This window comes from Cervus canadensis, chromosome 6 (genome assembly GCF_019320065.1).
Source record: "Cervus canadensis isolate Bull #8, Minnesota chromosome 6, ASM1932006v1, whole genome shotgun sequence".
In the NCBI taxonomy this organism is placed as follows: Eukaryota; Metazoa; Chordata; class Mammalia; order Artiodactyla; family Cervidae; genus Cervus; species Cervus canadensis.
Window position 1 is genome coordinate 15,999,154 of NC_057391.1, and position 23,113 is coordinate 16,022,266.

The 23,113-nt window shown below is 47.0% G+C and overlaps 1 pseudogene; it reads left to right on the top strand.

The window, feature by feature from the left end:
* Positions 1 to 1,251: 1,251 nt before the first annotated feature.
* LOC122444017 lies at positions 1,252 to 21,658 on the top strand (annotated as a pseudogene).
* The last annotated feature ends 1,455 nt before the right edge of the window (positions 21,659 to 23,113 follow it).

Here is a 23,113-nt window from a genome sequence, read left to right on the forward strand (position 1 = left end):
CCTGGGAAGCCCAGTCAAGGACATGTCACTTACTAAACACTTGGCAAATTTAGGGGTTTTTGTATAATAATAACTATAGTATGTTGTTTGCTACGTACCAGGTACAGTGATAAAGCTTTACAAATTTATCTCATTTTCCCCTTTGGGAGCAAGGTAAAGTGATGCAATGGATATTGTTGACGAACTTCAGGTCTCTTGTCACCATTTTTTTTTAAAGCCCCAGCACCTGTGACTATCTTTGGGTGCCTACTTGTGAGCTCCTGAAGTCATCTCGGCTGAGTACAGAGAGCTCCTAAACCCTGGGGGCTGGGTGTTAGATTGTGACCCAGTCCCCTCAGCTTGCATATCCTCTATGGAACTTTGCAGGAACTCTGCCCCCTGCCTGCCTCCCTCCCTCCGCACCCTGATCCCCTACTCTCTGTGTTCTTCCCTGGAGTTCTTTCTTGATAAATCACTTGCACATTATTCCTTAGCTCCCACTATGCTTCTGAGGGTCGGCCTCAGAGAGGGAGGATTAATTACCACTCTTTTTCCAGGAAGGAAACTGCAGTTGAGAGGGGATTGTAACTCAACTCAGGGAACTCAGTAAGAAATGGGGGACCGGGGTTTGACTCCATGCTTTCTGATCCCATCTGGCCTCCACGTGTAAACGTGGCACATGCCCCCATACCCTAGTCCCTAGTCCCTAGGATCTGTATGCGACTGGGGCAAGTTGCTGGTTCAGCAGCCACCGTCCTAGGTTCTGGAACTGGACAATGTCTGGGTAAATCTGATAATTAGATCCATGCCTTTGTTCCTGGGCCTCTCTAATTACCTGCCTTTTACCTCAGGCTCACCAAACTCTGCAGGGGTCCTGTGTATGCATGTATTCATTTAGTCATTTATTTACTCTTGCAGTCATCTACCCATCTAACCTCATCCATTCAGCTAACCCCACCCATTCATTTAATGCCTACCTTCTATCCATCCATCTGTCCATTCATCCATCCACTCACTCATCCTTCCATGTATTCACCTATCCATTCACGGCCCCCAGTAACATTCTAGCAGGGGACATGGATTTATTCAGAAGTCAATCATCATACCTTGGGATCTGTGCCCCATGGGGGAATGTATAGGATACTAGGGTCTCACAGAAGGGATACCTGACCCAGTCAAACTTCCCAAGGCACCTGAACTGAGATCTGGCAGGTAAATAGTGAACAGAAGAGAGGAATAGGTAGATTGTCCCAGACAGAGAGAAGAGCAGGTATGGTACAATCCAATGGCCAGAGGTGAGTGAGTGTGTGGAAGGTTCTAAGGAATAAAGCACATTCACCGAGCTGATCTTATGTGAGGGGAGGAGGTAAGAGATGAGGCTAGAGTAGCCGGCTGGGGCCAGTTGTGCAGGACATTGCTTTTGAGTAAAAGAGAGGATTGGGAGCAAAGACCTGTGGGTGCCTCCAAAGGGTCTGTGGTGGTGTTGGTTTAGTCGCTCAGTCTTGTCTGACTCTTGTGACCCCATGGACTGTAGCCCTCCAGGCTCCTCTGTCCCTGGGATTCTCCAGGCAAGAATACTGGAGTGGGTTGCCATTTCCTTCTCCAGGGGATCTTCCCAACCCAGGAATCGAACCCAGGTCTCCTGCATTGCAGGCAGATGATTTACCAACTGAGCTACAAGGGAAGCAGTAGGGGAATATCAGGAGCAGGTTTGCATGTTTTAGAAGGTCACTCTGAGAAGAAGGAATGGGAGGAAGGGAGCCGGCAGTAGGACTGTGGTTGGGGAGGGGCTACCATTTGCCAGGGTGGCAGTGCCCCTTGATGCTGATGGAGACAGGGGCTGCTGCTGTTGCCAGGGGAAGGAGAGAAGTGGGGTTTTGTGCCAAGAAGGAGAGGATTAGAAGTGGGTGGGATTTGGTGATTGATTGGGCATGGGAGGCAGGGAGAGGGAAAAGTGAAGGGTGACTGCCTGTTTCCGGCCTGTGTGGTGGGGTGGGCGGAAGTGGAACTGACCATGTCCCAGAGGGGAAGCAGGTGGGTAATGCAGGAGACCTGGGTTTGTTCGCTGGGTCAGGAAGATCCCCTGGAGAAGAGAATGGCTACCCACTCCAGTATTCTTGCCTGGAGAATCCCATGGACAGAGGAGCCTGGCGGGCTACAGTCCATGAGGTTGCAAAGAGTCAGACACGACTGAGTGTCTAAGCACAGGGCATGAGGCTGGAGATTTGGTGCTTAGTTTGGGGCAGGTTGAGTCTGAGAAGCCCCTGGGGCTTTCGAGTAGGGTTGTTCAGAAGATAATTTGATATCTAGGCCTGAAGCCCCAGAGAGAGAGACAGCCCCGGAGAGTAAAGATGTAGGTGAGGGACTTCCCTGGTGGCACAGAGGGTAAGACTCCCTGCTTCCCAGGCAGGCGGCGGGGGTTTGCTCCTTGGTCAGTTCCATATGCCCCGTGGTGATCAAAAAAGATATAAGTATGACCACCACCCCTCGGAGTAGATGGGAAGGGTCAGGGGGTGTGGGGACTGAAAAGGAGTGAGCCCACTGTCTTCTGACAGATACCCCAATGCTGACTGCCTCCCTGAGCAGTGGGCATCTCCCTTCTGGATTCCACTCCACACATGGACCAGCTTCCTCAGCTCACTCCGTTCTCTGGCAAGCACTGGGCGCATGGTCTACCTGCATCAGGTCTTCCTCCCATTGGTCCCTTCCCCCAGAGTCCGCTGGGCAGCAGTTATGTGGGTCATGCCTGGGTGTGTTTCTCTGCTTACTGCAGGACAGCCTCTCCTTCCAGAGGGTTCTTTTGCATGGAGGAAGAAAGAGAGATTGTTCTTCGCTGTGTGGCTGCTCACCAGAGCTGGAGGGGAGTAAGCATGCTTGTATACTTGGAAGCTCAGGGGTCGACCTCCCTCCACCACTGCTTTTAGAAATGTCTTTAATTATTAAATTACTATGGGCACACTGTAAAAAAAATACAGAGCTCAGAAGAGAAACAAATAAATATGATAGACTCCCTGCCCCTCATCCTGCCAGTGTCTCTACTTCACACCCTAGTGACAATTATCTTTTCAGATTTCAAACACACACACACACACACACACACACACACATATATACTATGTCATGCTCATCAATTTGTTTTTTGGGTTTATAAAAATGTACTAGACATATTTCTACACCAAAATGTAAATAGCTCAACTTCCCATTTTTCCTTTTTCCTTTTTACTATAATAATTATACAAGTTTATGGTAGAAGATGTGGAAACTCAGAAAAATATATTAAAAAAAAAAAACCAAAATCTGGCAGCATCCTAAAATTTCATTACTCAAAGATAATGATTAACATTGAGGAAAACACATAAAATTTACTTTCACTGGACAATATTAGAAGAAGAAACTAAAGTTAGCACTATGGAACTTCAAGTAGATTTTTCTTCAAAATAAGAGACATTAATCCTTATGCATTTCTTAACTTTAAGTTAAATTGAGAGGTTTAAGTTGCAATGTTTTATTTTAACTATATGAGTTCTAGTTTCTTTATGATTGCCAGATTAGGAAGAAAATAAACATTTCTCTGGTAAAAACCAAAAGGTACAACTGATCTCTAAACAAACAGACTAAACTCATCTATCTATGCATATATTTTTAAATTAAAAATAATTTTTTTAAAAAGGTAAGCCTACTGTTAGGATAACTTGTCAACATAAATTATTGACATATTCAATCACTTTCAGAAAGAACAAACACATCAGGAGGAAATAATTATCACTTACTCCTGACACAAAACCGCACAGATGATGTGTGAGCCCCACGCATTCAACAGTTACCAGCTTCTTCCCACACTACCTGACCAATGGCAGCTAGGCTCTGTGGAATCAGAAAGCATAATTTCCTACACCTCTTTAATGGCTCAGAATCATGCCACAATTTAGATCACATTTTATCTGGGGTGTGACTTTCATGTACAGTTCATTGCCTTTCCCAGAGTCACTAATTACCTTTCTTAACCTTGTTGCTCAGAAGTGCTGCATGCCTTAATTCCATGACGGCACTTAGCATCCTAGCGTATTCCTCATAGGATTGACTAACACTGTTTTCTTTGAGGTTGTTCTTCACAGACTCTTCTGATGTCTCGTCCTGATTGGAGCTAATTGCTCATTAGGCCAGCTTCACAGCTGTCCTACTGGTATTTCTTTTCGTTGTTCTCCTGGATTAGTTCTATGACTTCTGGAGTCTGTTGTCTTCTTTCTTGGATTCTGTTTTCATTTTGCTGGGGTACATCCTCAAGGAATTTTTTTCAGAAAATGTGGAGTCCCACTCCAGAGCCTGGGAGCAGCAGCCCCGTTCTGGGGGCGGGGGAGGCTAGATGTGAGTGGAGAGGCCGCTTCCTGTTTCTCTGCAGTTTTCCCCAGCTTTGGGTGGTGGCCCCTGTTGGGCTCCAGCTTTCAGTTGGAGGAGGGAGGACCAGGTGGCGTGGAGCACGGCCCCAGGCACCGTCCTCCACCACCCTCAGCCTTGCGGGGAGCTCGCTGCTTCTTGCCTCAGCATGTCTGCCGCTGGGCTCACTTAGCGCTCCAGGGGCAGGCCATCAAGTGCGTGGGGGTGGGAGACCTAGCTACGGGGAAAACTTGCCTACTGATCAGTTATACAAGCAATGCATTTCTTGCAGAATATATCCCCACTGTCATTCTGCTAATGTCATGATAGATGGAAAATCAGTGAATCTGGGCTTATGGGATATAGTTGGTCAAGAAGATTTTGACAGATCATGCCCCCTGTCCTATCTACAAACAGGTGTTTTCTTCATTTGCTTTTTTCTTGTGACATCTGCATCACTGGAAAATGTTCGTGCAAAGTGTTACCTTGAAGTGTGATATCATTGTCCCTACACTGCTATCATCCTGATGGGGGCTAAACTAGATGGAGCGAATGATAAAGCCAGTGATGAGAAGCAGAGGAGAACAAGCCGATTATTGTCACCTATCTGCAGGGTTTACCTATGGCGAAGGAGATCCGGGCTGTGTAATACCTGGAGTGCTTGGCACTCAAGACAGTATTTTTGCTTGTTAGTTTATAATAATGTTTACAATTTAATTGATTTATTTTAATTGGAGGATGATTGCTTTACAATATTCTTTTGATTGCTACCATACATCAACGTGACTCAGCCAAGATATACATATGTTCCCTCCCTCCCACCTCCCATCCCATCTTACCCCTTTAGGTTGGCACAGAGCATGGAATTTGAGCTCCCTGCATCATACAGCACATTTCACAGGCTATCTATTTTACACATGGTAATGTGTAGGTTTCAACGCTACTCTCTCAAATTGTCCCACTCTCTCCTTCCCCTGCCCTATGTCCACAAGTCTGTTCTCTCTGTCTGCATCTCCGCTGCTGCCCTGCAGAAAGGTTCATCAGTCCTCAACATCTTTCTGTATTGCATATATATGTGTTAACATACGCTATTTGTGTTCTTCTTTCTGACTTACTTCATTCTGCGTAATAGGCTCTAGGTTCTTCCATCTCATCAGAATTGAATCAAATGCATTCCTTTCTTATGGCTGAGTAATATTCCACTGTGTATATGTGCCACAACTTCTTTATCCATTCATCTGTCAACGGACATCTGGGTTGCTCCCGTGCCCTAGCTATTGTAAACAGTGCTGTGATGAACAGTGGGGTACATGTATCTTTTTCAGTTATGGTTTTTCTCAGAGTATATGCCCAATAATGGGATTCTTGGGTCATATGGTAGTTTTATTCCTAACTTTTTTAAGGAATCTCCACACACTTCTCCATAGTAGCTGCATCAATTTGCATTCCCACCAACAGAGCAAGAGGGTTTCCTTTCCTGGCATTTATTGTTTATAGATTTTTTTATGATGGCCATTCTGACAGGTGTGAGGTGATACCTCGTTGTAGTTTCAATTTGCATTTCGCTAATAGTGATGTTGGGCATCTTTTCATGTGTTTAGTAGCCATCTGTATGGTCAGGGAAGCCTGGCATGCTATAGTCCATGGGGTCACAAAGAGTAAGACACGGCTTGGCTACTGAACAACAAGAAGACAGTGTTTGATGAAGTTATCTGAGACATCCTCTGCCCACCTCCCGTTAAGAAGAGGAAGAGAAAATGCCTACTGCAAATGTCCAGACCCTCTCCTGCTCTGTCCCCGCCCCTGGGAACCTTTATAAACTTTGCTCAAACCCTGGAGCCTTCACACTGAGTGTCAAATTTTTGTTACATATTAGTTTTTCCATAAAACCATCTTGAACCAATCAGTAATTTCTAGGTTTTGCTTGTTTAAAGTGTGAGGGTTCAAGCTTTCACATTCTATTAGAGTTCAGCCCTAAAATGGCAAACTATCTTAAAGCCTTATTTTTCAAAAGCACTTATTCTTGCTCAGATTAAAAGTTGCCAAAATATCTTGTGAACTAAGTTGCATTGTTGGGCTAAGAACACTGAGCACTGAACCTTTGTCCTTAAGAAGACTGCAGCTTCTAAGCTTAGGAAATGCAGACACTTGCTAACTTAGTTTCAGATATGAAGAGCAGTTCAGCCTCCATGAAACATTGCCATTTAATGCATCATAATTTATTAACTCATGTTCATGACCTAATATTGTACTGTATGTCATAATGCATGAGAGGAACATCTCAGCTCTTTGGATCAATCTCTCTGATTTCACAGTGAGATTTTGTCCATTCCAGCGGAAAGTGGCCCAGGTTCCTATAGGTCCTTGGAATAGTCAAGGAGGGACTTCTACACCTCTAGGGTAGTCTAGGGTCAAATGGCTCCTGTGCAGTAGGAAGAAGTTTTAGGAGAGACTTTCAGCGCCTTACCTCTTAAGCATGAGTGTAGATTCTCTCAGAGGGAGTGAGACAGGCTAGGACCTGGGACCTTTTGCTGCAGTGCTTCAACACTTGCACCTGGACACACCTTTCCTCTAGCAACAAAATACAAAGAAACTCTAAGGGGCTAAAAATAACTGTATGCATGTACAGCTGGGGCCAATTCTGGACAAAAGATACAAAGATACCAAAAACCTAACTGCAACTTTTGAAGAGCTGGGAAAGCAGGGAAAAAGGCAAGCGCCACCCACTCATCCCCATCACAACACCACCTAAAGTGTGGGCAAACCACCTAAGGCACCCCTCCACACTGACCCCTGGACATACCCTCACCCTCACCCTCACCCCATGTAAGGAACAAGTTTGCCTCTCCCCAAGAGGTGTGCCAGCAAAGGAAACTGTTGCTTATTCTAGCTTGTTCTCACTGCAGCAGGGGCCCCAGTAAAACCTTGCTTGGAAAAAAAAGCAGTGTATCAGCTTTGGTGAGATTTTGAACAGAATTTTTATGTGTTCCCTCTGGCAAAGTATCCTTCTCTGGTCGAGGGCACTGGAGTGGAGTTTGTGGAACACTTGTTATTGTTAAAATGTGAAAACACTATTTTGACAAAATATGGAGATAAATTTGTACTAATTAAATTATTGAAAGTGTCATGGGTAAAACTTTTAAAAGGTTAATTTTTGTCAAATACACTAGATGATGAAGAAATGTCCATATTAACAGTAAGTGTTTTCTTAAGCTTTTCTTTTTTTAAACCTGCCCATCCCTTCTGAAATTGGGTATTTAATTCATCTCTGACCCGGTCTTTCTCAGAGTTGCTAACTTAGTAAGTGTTTCTCTTATAGAACCCCTTATTAATGAGTGATATACCTCCTTATATTATAAAATCTTTCTGGATATGCCTTAGAAAAAAATTTTTCGTAGATTAGTAAAAGTACATTCCTATTTTCATGTTAAAAAAGAAAATGTGTATAACATAGGTAGAGTTTGTGTATGTGTATAACATAGGCTAGTAAATTTGAGTCCCTGAATGTTTTGAAATGTCTTCATTATGACCTTGCACTTAAATAAGAGATTGCAACTGAGTTTCCTTTCAGATTGCTGGAGTTACTGTTCAGTTGCCGTCTAGAAAGTTCTATTGTGTAAGAAAAAAATCTAATGCAGGTTGATTGCTATTTATTTTCATATATTTTCCATTTTTTCCTTTAAGAAGGTTTAAGATTTCCTCTTGATCATTGGGCTTCAGAAACTTTCTCAATTTGTTGCAAAGTGTGTATCTTTTTTCACTGCACCAGCTCTGTACTTGGTGAGAATAGTAAAGGCTACTGCTTTTCTGGTTGGCCTGCTTCTCTTTCCCTTGAGAACTACCACTGTCTCACTCTCTTCACCGTGACTTCTGTTAATGAAGAGGATCCAATCTGAGGGTTCTTTTTCTCCAGCCAGGAGATTGGTTCAGGTAAGGACATGTGATCCAAGTGAGGCCAATCAAAGTACTTTTTAGAGATGATTTAGAGGCTGAGAAAGAGGGTTATGCTTTTTTATCTGGATTGGTGGAAGGAAGAAGTAAGACTGGAGCTTCAGGAGGACTTCTTGGTCACATCAACTAAAGAGCCTGCCTGGGCATGAGCCCAACCCAGGGAGTCAGAGGGGAGGATGAGTGAGAAAGAAAGGGAGAGAGAATGAATGAATGTCAAATCATGAACCTCTGGAGTCATATCAGACAATACATTCATTTTCTCTGTACAAGATTTGATTTGGTTTCCCTCAAAGATAAACAAAAGAATCTTGATAATGCAATGACAACTTTTAACTCCCCCCAAAAAAATAATCCTGTCTTTCATCAGCCAAGGAGAGTTTCCTTTTATTATTTGATTACTCCTTGGCTCAGCTGATCAAGAATCTTTCTGCAATTCAGGAGAACCAGGTTCAATCTCTGGGTTGAGAAGACCCCCTGGAGAAGGTAATGGCAACCCACTCCAGTATTCTTGCCTGGAGAATTCCTTAGACAGAGGAGCCTGGTGGGCTACAGTCACAAAGAGTTGGACGTGAGTGAATGACTAACACTTTCTCCCTTTCATGGCTTCAATTCTCGTCTAAAATTCCTATTATTTGAGTATTGGCTTTCTGGGATCTAGCCGCCATCTCCTTTTGTCTTTCCTCATCTTAAAAACCACTTTGACATTTTAATCTATATTCTGATACAGTTCCTAGACTTTATTGTTGGATTTGGTCTTTCTATTCTTCAGCCCTTTTATTAAGTTCTTCATTTCAGCCAGTGTGTTTCTAATTCTAAGAACTGTTAAATTTTGTTTGTTCCTGTTTCCCCCAACCCCCACCACGGCAAGTTGCTTTTGTTTCATGAATGTAACATTCAATGCATTAGCATTTGTTTTCTGTTTGCTGTGTCATCCCTGTTTTTCCTTCTCAGTTGCTCTGTTCACTTTGACCCTTCTCTTTTCCGTGGTTGTTATCCTCAGAAATAAGTCATTCTCAGGCATCCATTAGTGTGTGTGAATGAAAAGCTAGATTGATAAGTACTGGCTCGGATGGGACTTTCCTCTGTGTGGATATATGTTTATATAGATCTTCTGGAGTAGGCCTCTCTCCAACATGGGTCTGGGGTCCGGGAACTGTCTGGGTGAGGCTTGCTGACAGGGAGCAGAAATGCAGGCTTCTGACCTGCCACCATTGCTGAAGTAAGATGACTGTCCTCTGAATGTGGAAAGCCTCAGTTACAGAGATTTTGATTTATGAGATGCCAAAAATCCTTAAATTCTTCAAATTGTCTATCAAAAAGAAGAGGACTTTTGTACAGGAAAAAAAAAAAAAGAAGAGGACTAATGGGAAAAACAAGGGTAGGGATAAGTTACTCAAAAGTCATGCCACATTATCATCAGACCATTCACAAAAGTAATAGCAACCCAAGTTGTTGAAATGCTGGGGTTTAAAAACATACATGATAAATTGCTAATAAATAAAAAAAATTTACAGTACATGTAAGGCTTAACTTTCTTGTTTGTTTTTTAAGCAAGAGTATCATGATAGAAGGAGATATGAGGTAGCCTGCAGACTTTCTTTGTTTTGGCTGGCCCTTATGGCATTTGGGATCTTAGTTCCCTAACCAGGGATCAAACCCACATTCCCTGACATGGAAGCACAGAATCTTAACCACTGGACAACCAGGAAAGTCTGGTTATAGGTGTCTGAGTTATGAAAATGAGAGCAAAATACATGGAAACACAGAGTGCCGTGTAATGAACCCTCCCAAGACAACGCTGTGACCATGAGGAGGAGTGTGGTTGCATGGGGACTGTGTCCTGTGATCTGTGCTTCTGGGTTCAGCTTGCATTGCGTTCAGCTGCTATTGGTGGCCCATGTCACAGTATGCGGGGAAAGTGCTATATAAACCAATGCAACCTCCGCCTGGTACTGACATCATGATCCCATGTATCGGTCATGGCTATGCTAATAGAGAGGCACATTGTTAGAACAGACCACGTTTTTGTTTTTGTTTTTTTTCCCACTCTGGACTCTCTCTCCTTCGTTTTTACCCCCTGAGTCTGTGGAGGAGGTCAGGAAGGGCAAGGCTACAGAAATGCCTGCAGAACCCCCCCTCATTTTGACAGTGTTCTTGACTTTTTCCTGGGGTTGAATGCCAAGGCCAGTGGTTCTGTACTTTTAAGAAGGGGCTGGAATGACTGGACCAGCTATGAATCCAGCAGTTTCATTTGCCCCAAAGCATCCTTGTTTTTGTAGCTGTTTCTCTGAGGCTCCGGCTTCAGGGACAAGTCCCTCCTGGGCCTGCAAGGAGTGATGCTTTCCTTGCTCTGCTTCTCAGTCAATTGGATCCCATATTCCTTTTGAACTGTGGTGTTGGAGAAGATTCTTGAGAGACCCTTGGACTGCAAGGAGATCAAACCAGTCAATCCTAAAGGAAATCAGTCCTAAATATTCATTGGAAGGACTGATGCTGAAGCTGAAACTCCAGTACTTTGGCCACATGAAGTGAAGAAAAGTCCCTGATGCTGGGAAAGATTGAAGGCAGGAGGAGAAGGGGATGACAGAGGATGAGATGGTTGGATGGCATCACTGACTCGATGGACACGAGTTTGAGCAAGCTCTGGGAGTTGGTGATGGACAGGGAGGCCTGGCATGCTGCAGTCCATGGGGTGGCAAAGAGTTGGACATGACTGAATGACTGAACTGAACTGAACTGATTCCTGAAACCTTTCAGAAATTCTTCCATATTTTGGAATAGCTTCCTTTCTTATTGTCTAATATGAATTTACTCTTTCTCTGAGTATCTTTTCTGACTTTCTTCCACTTGGACTTTGGTAAGGAGAGAAGTTAAAGCCTGTGTGCTGTCTACACACAGGTCGAATTGGGAAACCTCTCCACCACTTTTTGTCCTTTTGACCTTGGCCAAGGCTTTTCACAATTTTGAGCTTCAGGTTATTTTTTAGAAAAAGGGAATGATAGTAATATCAGTCCTGCCTTCCTCCCAGGGGGTGGGACAGGATGAAGGGACATGGAAGTAATCTATGAACAAAAAGAGTGGCATAAATTTAAGTTGTTATTAGCTCATGGAAGAGAACCCCCTAATTTGGCAGATGAGAAAATGAAGCCAAGAGATGAGAAGCAATTTTGGCCCAAGGTTACCCAGAAACCTCCAGCCTCTTGGCTACTGAGCCCCATTTTCTTTCCAGGCCCCGTTACCCTGCAGTCTGCAAACGGCCAGGGATACATTGCTGGGGGGCAGAGCAATTGAGGATTCGGAAGAGGCAGAGATGGCATAAATAATTCAGTGATTGCCGACCACGGGCCATTAAATTTTCCATGATCTGTTTTATTGTATCTGTTCTGTAGCGATACTCTCTTCCAGTTCAGATGCAAAGTAGGCATTTTACTGTGCCTACAGGAGCTGGCCACTGCTCCATCTCAGGGATCCAAGACCACGGAAGCCTTGGCCTTGGGCCCATCTGGGCCCCTGTCTTAAAAGGTGGCCAAACAGAGGTTCACATCACTGAGGCCTAAGACTCAAGCCTCTCTCCTCCTGCTCCTGATACTCACTGAGCCACAGCAGGCGGTGACTCTCGCCTTCAAGTTCAGGATCCACTTACAAATGACCTCCACTTAAGAGTCTTACTGTTGTCACTGATGATCAGTAGAAATGTAGTGGGTTGGGTGGCGTGAGACGTTCAAAGGATTAATTTGGTCATTATAAGAATTAAAGCGCACCCTGATTTTTATAACTCTGTTTTGGCATTTTTGACATTTCTTTTTATACAGGGAGCCTCAAAATCTGGCAATGGGTTGGGCCCCAAAGATCATGCAGAATCCTAAATGTGGTGGGGACTCCCACACAGATGAAGAAACAGGCTCAGAGAAGAAGGTGGCCTTGGTCAGAGACTCAGCCAGCTGGTGGTAGGTGAGCCCAGGGCCAGGTGTCAGGACTCCCAGAACAGAGCCCTTCCCCTGGGTATGGGTCTTGGGTGGGAGAACTTCCCCTACCCTGATCATCTCTGGTCATCATCTCTGCTTCTCAGGGTTACTGCGGCTTCTTAGATTTGTCTGTAGAATAGCTCACTGTCCCCAGTGTCCTGAGGACCACACAGTTTCCTGAGATAGCATCTCCAAGCATGCCTTCCACCCACAGCAAGGCAGAGGGCAAGGAGGAAGAGCTGGGTGCTGCAGGTGAGCTTCTCCCCATTGTCTGTGGTTCAGGAGGCTTGGCCAACGGGCATGGCCTTGACGTCTCCATTCTATTCACTGACATGATGACAGGGGGCAGGACAGTGCATGGAGTCAGACAAGGGCTAGAAGCCAGACAGTTGCCTAAGAATCCTCAGTGTTCAGTGAAGTGTGGTAGAAAGACTGGCTCCAAATTCCAAATTTGTGGCTTAATGGTTATGGGCATAAGAGAAACCACGTCCCCTCTCTGAACCTCAGTGTCCTGCCGCATGAAGTGGAGATGCCACTTCTGAATCCATGGGACTTTTGAGAGGCTCTCTGGTAATGACAGTTTTGAGCTGCCAAAGTCCTTTTGGCATCGCCATCAATTAACCATTGCTGTCTAACCAAGCACTCCAAACAAAACCTGATGGCTTAAAGCAATCATTCATGATCACTCACAACTATCCAGGTTCACAGCCACTCATCTCATCTCACCTGTGGTCAGTGAGTAGCTCTGCTGATAGAAGCTGGACACCCTCGCATGTCTGGGGCCACTTGGTTACGAGCTGGTCTAGGGTGGGATGCCTCAGCTCTCTCACTCTCCAGCAGCCTAGCTCAGGCTAGTTCATGCGGCAGATGCCTGGTTCTAAGAGAAAGCACAGAAGTGCATAAATCTACTGAAGGTTGTACTTGAAACTGACACATTGTCACTTCCATCACATCCTATTGGCCAAAGAAAGTCACAAGGCCAGCTCAGATGCAAGGTGGGGATTGGGGCTGTATCCCCTTCTTGATGGGAGGAGATACACGGTCACACTATAAAGAAAGTGGATGCGGGAAAGAGTACTAGATTGTGTCCAACTATACAATCAAATCTGGGGCTTCCCAGGTGGCGCTAGTGGTAAAGAACCCACCTGCCAATGCAGGAGAGATAAGAGACATGGGTTCGATCCCTGGGTTGGGGAGATCCACTGGAGGAGGGCATGACAACCCACTCCAGTATTCTTTCCTGGAGAATCCAATGGACAGAGGAGCCTGGTGGGCTATAGTCCATAGGGTCGCAAAGAGACGGACATGACTGGAGGGACTGAGCATGCACGCACATACAATCAAATCTTCACAATCCTCAGGACCACAATCTCCTTCAGTGACTTTGAGATGGACTGAGACAAGCACAGAATGACAATACCGGGTGTAATTTTCAAGATGGAGAAGCGGCTCATCCAAGGCCACACGTTTGGTGAGTAACAGAGCGGGTGTGAGAACCTCAGGCTTCTAGAGTCAAGCGCCATATGTCAAAACCAGTCTCAGGGTCATTTCTTATATTGAATTTGTTCTTTGGAAGACCCAGTAGATGGTGACTTGGGGTTGTCTACATGTGTGTTCCTCTTTTTCCATGCTGCAGTTTTAAAAGGTCAAGGAGGATCTGAGATTATATTTTCTGGCTCTTCCTTCTGGAAGGAATCCCTGAGGAAGAAGGACAAGCCCCATCATGAGACCTAGATTCAGATTCCAAGGCCTGAAGAATGTTACCCCTGCAACTTTTTTCTTCTTTTAGAGATGCATAGAGAGAATTTTTATCTCTTGTCTCTGGGCTTCTCAAGACTGTGATCTCACCCTAGTGAAGAAAGACCCTCATGACCTGTCCCCAAGACAATTGCTACCATCTCCTAATTGGCCTTCTCTTCCCACTCTGCTGTCCCAAATCCATCTTGCCGATGGGGCCAGAGTAATCTTTCAGATGCTTGGCTCTGACTGTGATATCCACTGGGGAGAATACCTTCTAGGAGAGTGTGTTCTTTTTATTTTGTAAATATTTATTTATTTGGCTGCACTGGGTCCTGTTTGCAGCATGTGGGATTTTTAGTTGTGGTAAGTGGGATCTAGTTCCTTGCTGTTCTGTGCTTAGTCGCTCAGTCGTGTCTGACCCTTTGTGACTCCACAGACTGTAGCCTGCCAAGCTCCTCTGTCCAAACCTGGAGCCCTGAAATTGAGAGCACAGAGTCTTAGCCATCAGACTACCAGGGAAACTCTGGAGAGTGTGTTCTTAAGCGTAAGCTTAAGAGTTGGGCAGATACAGATTTTTTGTTTTGGGTTTGTTTTTTGGCCTTGTCATGCAGCATTTAGGATCTTAGTTCCCCAAACAGAGATTGAACCCATGTCCCCTGCATTGGAGTATAGAGTCTTAACTAGACCTCCAGGGAAGTCCCCTGGGTCCCTTTTTTGACCTTTGGAAGTTACAAAGTCACTTCTGCTGTTATTCTATCAGTCGAACCAATCACAAAAGCCCGCCCAGTTTCCACTGCTTAATGAAAGGAATATCCAAGTCCGGTTATGAGCAGAACATGTAGGTCAAGAGATTTGGCTTTGGCTATCTCAGAAAAACTTAGTCTGACACACCAAACTTGTGAAGGGCTCTGTGACCAAGAGAGGTGGGAAAGGATGTTTTATAGGCCTAGACTCTAGGCCCAGGCTGCCTGGCATCCCATTCAGGGCCCTCCACTGCCTGGCTGTGTAACTGGGCAAGTTCATGTACTGTAGTGTGCCTCAGTTTCCTTCTCTGTAAAATGAGGACCACAGCAATCCCTACCTCCTGGACTAGCTGTGAGGATTAAGGGAGGTAATGTAGGAAAATGACCTAGGACGGCACATAGTAAGTTCCATGTTGGTGTCTGCTGTTACCACGACTGATGTTATTAGTATTGTCAATTACCATCAATATTTACTGATCGATTAGACAAAGCTTTCAAGGCGAGGAAGAGGAAACCATCACCACTTACATAGTCCTGAAAAGCTGTGGCATGGTTCAGTGTTCTACGGGACCCAGGGGGAGCCTGACTTTCTAGTCACAGATCCAATCCCTCCATTACAGCCCAAGCTGCTGACTCTGGAAATCCAAAGTCAGGAAAACATCTAAGGAGCTTGGAACATAGAGCAAATTAGACACGAGCACGTCTCGTCGCCACCACCATCATCATATCATCAAACCTGCAGGGTTCTTGGTCCCATCACGTATTTTTATTGCCTGCCAAAGCCAGGTGGATTTTCAATATCATGGACAGAAGTGTGTCACCTACAGCCCCACACTGCACTTCAGAAAGAACCCTGGAGTTCTGAGAACTTGGCTTTCAGGAGCAGTGCTTGCAGTCTCTAAAAACGGGCCAAAGCTTCCTTTTCCTCTGAGCAGTGCTCTGTGGACATTCTATAGAACAGCAAGATGCTGGGGCTTCACTGGGATCCCTCTCATTCCTTTTTCCACCTCTGGCAAGCCTTTGCTTTCATCTGCCAGCAGCTCTTTTTTCAGAGGTTAGCACAGAGCCAGAAGTGCCTGGGAATTTAAGCCCCCCCACTGGTGGCTCTTGACTGATGATGGATGGTGGGGACGTATGGAAGCTGAGCTCTCTTGTCTGAATTGAAATGACTCTCAGGAGCGACTCACACGGCAGAGTTCCCTGCGGGATCAGGCTGAAGTCACCCTCTGTGGGGCTGTGCCAAGGTCACGCCCCAACCCAGCTTGCCTTGCTCTCCACCCAGTCCGGCTTCCCCTAATCCTTGACTGATTTCTCCTGTGAGGGCTGCCCTAATCAATTACCTTCCCATGAATCCTCTTCTCAGGGGCTGCTTCTGGAGACCATGAGAGAGACAGGATGCACGGGGCCAGAGGCAGGGAGACAGTCATGAGCTGCACCCAGTGCGGGAGGCTGCTGGCCCCAGGCCTGGTGTTTCTGAAGGGTCTTAACTCCTGCAGCCTCTTTGTTCTCCAGCGATGATGCCTCCCCAGGTCTTCAGGGGTGACCTGTTTTCATTATCAGCTCTGCTTCCCAGGTGGCATAGTGGTAAAGAATCAGCCTGTCAATACAGGAGATAAAAGAGACGTGGGCTACAGTTCATGGGGTCACAAAATGTTGGACATGACTGAGCGATTGAGCACGCACATGCACATACATTAGTTTCTGCTCTCAGAGCTGCTTAGTCTTACTGTTCCTCCCGGCCTTGGCACTTGCTCAGTGGAAAATCCCAGCCTCTCATTCTTCAGCCCACCTGCTTCCTCAGGCTCCTCTGCGGGGAGGGCCTGGCTTTGGCATGGACTCCATCATGTTCACTGCGGTTGGAGCTACGGTGGTTCTGGTGCCCACTGAGTGGACCCACAGATACAGAGGTCTTCCCATCACTCTGTGCTCAGATGAAGTGCTGAGCCATGGGGCGCAGGACCTGGCTTTCCCAGAAAATGTTTGGAAAGTTCCAATGCAGCCCAAATTTTCAGGGGAGTGTTAATTTCCTGGGGCTTCCCAGGTGGCGCTAGTGGTAACGAACCTGCTTGCCAATGCAGGAGACATGAGATGTGGATTCGATCCCTGGGTCAGAAAGATCCCCTGGAGGAGGGCATGGCAACCCACTCCAGTATTCTTGCCTAGAGAATCCTGTGGACATAGGAGTCTGGCAGGCTACTAGTCTACAGGGTCGCAAAGAGTTGGACATGACTAAAGAGACTCAGCATGCACAGACGAAAGTTAATTTCCTGTAGAACTAACCTTGGACTTCGAGAGACAGGAGCCAGAAGATAGATCCCTCCCATCCATCTCCCCTGCCATGGCTTGTTCTCAGGCTCAGCAATCCCACATGCCAAAGATATGCCATGTGGCTGGTGCACACTGGGACAACCCACCTTGTATCGCTTTTCCTCCTTCCCTGCCTCATTTACATGTTTCCCTCACTTTTGCTACCCTGGGGTTACACCTCTTAAGGAGGACTGAATTCACTCCCATGGCTGCCATTTGATGTGGCTTTCAGCTGAGAGCTTGGCTGGGGCTGTCCTCCCAAGTGGTCACATGAGGCCTCCCCTGAGTGCTTGGGCTTCTCACAAAATGGGGTGCTGAGAGGGTGCACCCTGAGACCAAGAAACCCCTGCAGAAGCTGCAAGGCATCTCATGGCTTAGCTGCAGAGGTCCTGACATGTCACTTCCACTGCATTCTAGAGATCTGTTATTTGGTCAAGCAAGTCACTAAGGCCAGCCTAGATTTAAGGATTACATTTCACCTTTTGACGGAAGAATAAGCAAAAAAGTGTAGCTATCTTTAATCCAGCACGATGAGGTCCTGCACAGACTGTATGGGATGTGTGCTCAGTAAATGTTAGTTCAGGGTATGCCCTCTTCCTGCATTCATTCAACACGTGTCCAGCTCAGGAGAGGCCAGTTGCAACTCTCCACCAGCTTCTCCTTGGCCTTCCCGGGTGGCCATCAGCGTGCAGAAATGACAGGCAGGCGGGGTAACAGTTCTGAGCCATCCAAATTTGACAGCAGTTTGATGTGGCAGAAAAATCTAGGAGACCGGGTTTCTGGCTCTAATTACAACACTAAGCTTTTAGTTGTCTCGAGCAAGTTTATTGCCCTTTCTAGACTCGGTTTCTCTGCTTATCAAACGGAGGATTGGACTAGATGAATTCTAAGGTCCTTACTGGCACTGCTGTTTGAAGATTTTGCTGATGCTCTGGAATGTTCCTCAGCTCTCATAAACTGGTGGCCAGGATGTGGGGCTTGATGTTTTCTCTGCCCTCATGGCAGGGACTGTCCCGATTCTCATCTTGGGTGTCACACCTGGGCCCCAAACCTTGCCTAAGTTCTCAGAGGCCTCAAAGGTGCCTGACTTCTAAGCCAGTCCCAGCCTGACTTCCCGTCATGAGCTCAGCTTCTGAAAGTCCCTTCTGTACATGAGATGTTGGCATCATTAAGGTGGTGGAGTGTCCACACCTCCCCTGCTCCTCCAGGGAACCTCCAAGGCTTTACTTACCTCTGATCACAGTGTATATAGCCTCCCCTGCCCCGAGCTGGAGCCCAGCCTCCCGGTTCGTGCTCAGCAAGTTTTCCAGTTGATTTCCTGGTAGCTTTCTGGTGAAGCGAGATGTGATTCTCAGCAGGGCTGACAGCATTTGGAGATTTCTTAGACCTCACCCCCACTGTGAGTGGGAAAGTTTCTGTCTCTGGAAATATGACCAGAGCATATGCTTTTATCACTCAGCTTCTGTCTAGCAGGGACCACGAGGCTGTGGGGAATTGAGTCAATTTTCAATATGGGGTAGAAAAATGTTTCAATGCACAGAGTCCCCTGCCAGCCATCCTCCTGGTGACAGTCTCGTGATTGTTTCTTAGAAAATAATATGAGCTGAGACTTAAGGGGTGAATTTAACCAGGTACTAGGAAGACGGGTATGTGCCAGGTGGCGCAGTGGTAAAGAATTCACCTGCCAGTGTAGGAGTTGTGTGTTTGATCCCTGGGTCAGGAAGATCCCCTGGAGAAGGAAATGGCAATGCATTCCAGTGTTCTTTCCTGGAGAATTCCATGGACAGAGGAGCCTGGTGGGCTACACAGTGCGTGGGGTCACAAAAAGTCGAACATGACTGAGCACACACCCATGCATGTATTTTTCCAGACAAGGGATGTCTCAGGTTGCCAAGATGGAGATGAGTAGGGGGATCCAAGAGATTTCTATATGATAAAATGACTTGGTTTGGAGGTGGTTTGGCTCTGGAGCATGAAGAAGGAGATGTCTGGCTTTCTGTGGCTTGCGCGCCTCGGTGGATGCTGTTGCTGGTTACTGAGATGGGGAGGGCTGGAGAAGAAGTTACCCAGTGGATTCACTATAGGAAATTTTTACCTTGAGGGGGGCTGCGAGGTACACAGACGGGTGGCTCCCTGGGTTCCAGTCTTGGTGTGACTGTGAAATCTGCCAAGAGCCCCCTCTGAGTTGTCTGGTCTGGCTGGTCACTGAGCTATTGTCTCAGAAGCAATTGATGAGGAGCCTGTCCCTCCTCCACAAGACTGAACTGGATGGACTGCACTCAGGTGAAGTAGGGGTGGGCATTTACCACTTAGGAGGAGGCCTGGCCTGCAAAGGACGCTGAGAAGGCAACACAGACCCCAGCGCTCAGTGGTTTACCAAGAGGAAGTGGTCACCGCTGCTGGGTTCTGCGAGATCAAGGAAGTAGACATCAAAAATTTTTGCCTGGTGTCACGGCGGCCTCTCAGCCCGCGCACTCATCATTCACTCACAGGATGCCGGCAACCTTCTCCTTGCCCATCACACCCAAATGTCCCTCTGCAGGTCCCAATCTTTCCTGAGTCAGAGCTTAGCCATTGGGCGCTGCCGGTACTCATGGGTGCCACCTGCAATCAGAACAAAGGAAGGACCTGCACATGGCTTCTATTTAGCTTCTGGGCATGAGCCTTTCTGGCATCTTTCAGCTCAAATTGAGAGCATGTGGGAGGGTATTGCTGGAAGGTGGTGTTTCTCAAAGGAAGCCATCACTGAACCCCACTCCTGTCCCCCACCTCCCTCCTGCCCCTTCAATTCCTCTCAAGAAGGAAATGGAAACAAGGGGTCAAAATTGGAGCCTTTTGGATCTATGGATTTACTTTATTTTATTTTTTTATTTTTATTAATTTCTACGGGTTTTGATGAAGCCTGTAATCTGGCATCAAAGTTAATTCACTTCAATTAGATTCAAGAGGAATCATCTCAACTCCTCTGTCAGTTCAAATTAATCCAAGAAATTTATAAGAGTCTACCTGTGCTGGAGAAGATGGGAGAGGTGAAGACCATAAGGGTTTGGGGCTAAAGTGATCTCAGAGGAGCCTGCTGGTCTGTGGGTAACAGGCTGGGTCCATGGGGGCAGAGGGGTCCCCTCTTCTGGGAAGAGAGGGGACCAGGGCCAGCCTTTTCACAGAAGCAGCTTCCTGAGAAAAGGTCGGACATCCATTCATGAGTTGGATATTCAGGAGTTGCAAGAGATGATGCAGCCTAGCCCACCATCTGCCTCTTTCTCAACAAACTCATCTACCGCTCACATTTCCAAGGAAGAAAGATGGGTTAGTTTTCATCAAAAAAGGCTATTCTGAGAAATGGGAACCTGGCACACACTTCTGTGGGATGGACAAGGGAAGCAGCCTGCAGGGTCACCTGGGAGACTGCTCCCCCTCAGAACTGGACTGTCCAGACCGAAGGCCCCCTCCCATTCCCACCTGATCTACAACCATCAGATCTAGGACCCTGAGGTCAGCACACCCACCTGGAAGACCAGAGGCAGTGGGCCCATTGTGCAGATTGACAACTGAGACCCAGGGAAGCTAAGGGATCTGCTAAACCACGAGGTCTTTGCGAGCAGTACTGTGTCCTATTAGTTTTCCTGGCCCCCACTCCACCCTGCTCTAAGTCAGCATTACTCAGGTATTTATTGAATTATTGAGGAATGGATTTACTCATGGACCCACAGCCAAATGGGGGAGAATCAGGGTCTAAACCTACTCTCCTTCCTTCTCCTCCCCTGGAGGGGCATGTCCATGCATCCTGGGGGACACAGACGAGGCAGCCAGAAGTGAAGTGCCCATACCAACCACATCTCTGATGGCAGCTAGGCCATTTCACAGATGAACAAATTGAGACCCAGTGTCTCATCCACAGTCACCCAGGGAGTTTAGGGGCAGGAGAACAACAGCTTCATGGAGAGGGCCTAATTCTTCCAGATGGCAAATCTGGGATCTGCTCACCTCTGCATTTTCCGGGCTGTGTGACTTTGAGCGAATGACTCAGCCAGTCATTCAGATTTGGGAAACTGAGATAATAATCCTATCTCATGCAGTGGGGAGGAGGATTCTCTGAGGCAGGGAGGGGAAATGGTTTGCTTAGGCCCTGTCACAGGTGGGCACTAGATCCATGGGATGGCAGAAGGTACCAGAGAAAGCCAAGACTCATACAAATAGCTCATGTTGAGAGTTTCACAGGTATTCGCTCATTTATGGAATGGAAACTGTTATGTTATCTACATTTTACATGAAGAGTCTAAGCCACATAGGGTAAGTCATGTGCCCAAGTCTGCTCGGCCTGGAAAGAGCAGAGCTTTGACTCCCCACAGTGCTATTAGGCTCCACAGGCTGGATTTCCAGGCCAGTGCCTTCTGCTGTCTGCCTCTGGCTACTGCCTAGCCTGTGACCGTTGTCTGCTTCTAGTGTTCCTTCCCCAGCAGCCACGAGATGAAGGAAACCTACCAGAAAGGCCTGCCAGCCGTGGTGGACTCTGAGAAGCCAGGACCAGACAGGGGAATGGAGACCTGCCTTCCCTTCTCCATCATCCCCTGTCCCCTGCTGCGACAAGGCCAGCCCTGACCCCCTAGCCTCTTCCAGGGAGCAATCTGCAGAGCACTAAAGCAGATAAGGACTTTGGCCCTGCGGAGTAATCCAGCGGACAAAGGCAAGGAGCTGCTGGCTTTGCAGAAATGGAGCACCTGCTCAGGCACAGAGGCTGGGGAGGGAGGTAGCCCGGGAGCTCTTCTGCTGGTCAGACTGTCCCTCGGCCTGCTTCCACCTACTCCCATCCACTCCTCGCCCTCCACCAAGCCTGGCCTCCTCTCTGGGGCATGAAATGTGAATGCTCCTGCTCAGGGAGGAATTCGAGGTGAGCTTGAAGCAGGGAGGCTTTTGCTCTGGGGAAGGGCTCTCATTAACATGATCTCATTCCCTGCTGGCCCTTCAGATGCGTCCTGTGGCAAAGCAGTCAAGTTCAGTTTCCTCGCTGAGCAGTCTTTCCCTCTCTAGTCCCTCTGACCCCCTCACAGAGGGAACAACCTGTGCACCCCCATTACCTGTTACCAAAAAGGCATGGGTCAGGGACATCCCTGGTGGTCCAGTGACTAAGATTCTGTGCTCCTAATGCAGGGGACCCAGGTTTGATCCCTGGTTGGGGAACTAGATCTCATATGCTGCAACTTAAAGATCCCACATGGACTTCCCCGGTGCCAGTGCAGGGACACAGGTTTGATACCTGGTCCGGGATGATCCCACGAACTACAGAACAATTAAGCCCATGCACCACAATTACTGAAGCCTGTGTGCCATTGAGCCTGTGCTCTGAAATAAGAGAAGCCACTGCAATGAGATGCCCTGGAGCTGCAACAAAGAGTAGCCCCCACTCGCTGCCAACTAGAGAAAGCCCAAGCACAGAATGAAGACCCAGCATAGCCACAAATAAGTAAATAAATTATATACTGGAGTGGGTAGCCTTTCCCTTCTCCAGGGGATCTTTCCAAACCAGGAATCGAACCCAGGTCTACCCGCATTGCAGGCAGTTTCTTTACCAGCTGAGCCACAAGGGAAGCCTAAGACCACTGACGTGGGTAGCCTATCCCTTCTCCAGTGGATTTTCTCGACCCAGAAATTGAACCGGGATCTCCTGCATTGCAGGCGAATTCTTTACCAATTGAGCTATCAGGGAAGTCCATACATACATTTATATATATATATATAAATTCTACATACTGCAACTAAACCCAGTGCAGCCAAATAAATAAACTAACTCATTAAAAAAAAAAAAAAAGGGCACTGAATCACAGCGAGTAATTTCAGAGCTGGATCCTTTCTCAGGCAGCCAAGGCCAGAGGAGAAGATTGTCCAAGGTGCCTCTGCCCGTCCCCAACCAGAGTCCTGCCCCTTCCTGCAGGGCTGTGCCCCCTCTCTATGATTCCTGGGCCCAGAAACTTCTGATTCACGTGACAAAGGTCACAGAGCAGTAGCCGGGGCCAGGTCCTGGGCTGGGTGCAGCATTGTGGAAGACAGCACTGATCT